The sequence below is a fragment of the Crocuta crocuta genome, unplaced genomic scaffold (genome assembly GCF_008692635.1).
Source record: "Crocuta crocuta isolate KB4526 unplaced genomic scaffold, BGI_CrCroc_1.0 scaffold159, whole genome shotgun sequence".
NCBI lineage: Eukaryota > Metazoa > Chordata > Mammalia > Carnivora > Hyaenidae > Crocuta > Crocuta crocuta.
Window position 1 is genome coordinate 2650301 of NW_027533263.1, and position 1042 is coordinate 2651342.

Sequence of the window (1042 nt, forward strand, 5' to 3'; positions counted from 1 at the left end):
GGGCTTAGTGGGATGTGATTCAGTCCATAACACAACTTAATCCAAGAATTTGGAATTAGTTAGATAAAGCATGATACATTCACACAGTGGCACATCCATACATTTTAGTTCATGTAGGAATTTTTAACTGCCGTTAAATTTTATCCTTAGAAATTTATATGGCAAAAAAAGAATTTTATGATATATGTTGCTCAGTGAAAATAACAGGCTACAAAATAATATAGGTAGCATGATTCTTGTTCTTTCTATGTGTGAAATAAATATACAAATGCACAGAAAAATAGCTGAAAAAGCTTAATGGTAATTACATTTGGGGGATGGTATGGGATGATTTTACTTTGTTTTATTTCTGTTTACTTATTTGTTGCTTAACTGCATTTATTTTATTTTATTTTTTATTATATATTTTAAAGTTTATTTTTATTTATTTTTTATTCTGACAGAGTGTGTGTGTGTGTGTGTGAGCAGGTGGAGGGGCAGGGAGAGAGAGGGAGAGAGAATCCCAAGCAGACTCTGCACTGTCAGCGCAAGCCCAACACGTGGATTGATCTCACAAACTATAAGATCGTGACCTGAGCTAACATAAAGAGCCAGATGCTCAATCATCTGAGCCACCCAGGGGCCCCACTTAACTGTACATTTGATGTTTTTCTAGAATAAGCATATGAAATATTTAAAAGAAACTCTCCCTGACACAAACACCCACCTGGCCCCACCAAAAAAAAAAAAAAATAAGAGGGGAAAACCTAAGCGTTTTTTGGATAATAATTCTCTTTCACGGAGTTGTCCTTTAGCCATTTCTGTTTTTCTGTTCCTAAGCTGAGTTTTAGTGGAATATGAAAGCTTGCTGTTTCTATTTGCCCCTATGTAGTAATGGCTTGCTCATTTAATGTGCAGTGAAGTGCTTAGTGTACTTTATTCTTTTTTGGAGGTTATGTGAAAAGGTTTTTGCCTAATCATAAGGCATCACTGAAGCCAGTGATATTATGAGTAGATGATTCATCTTGGTTTAGGGCTTATGATCAGATGGCTCTGGACTCTA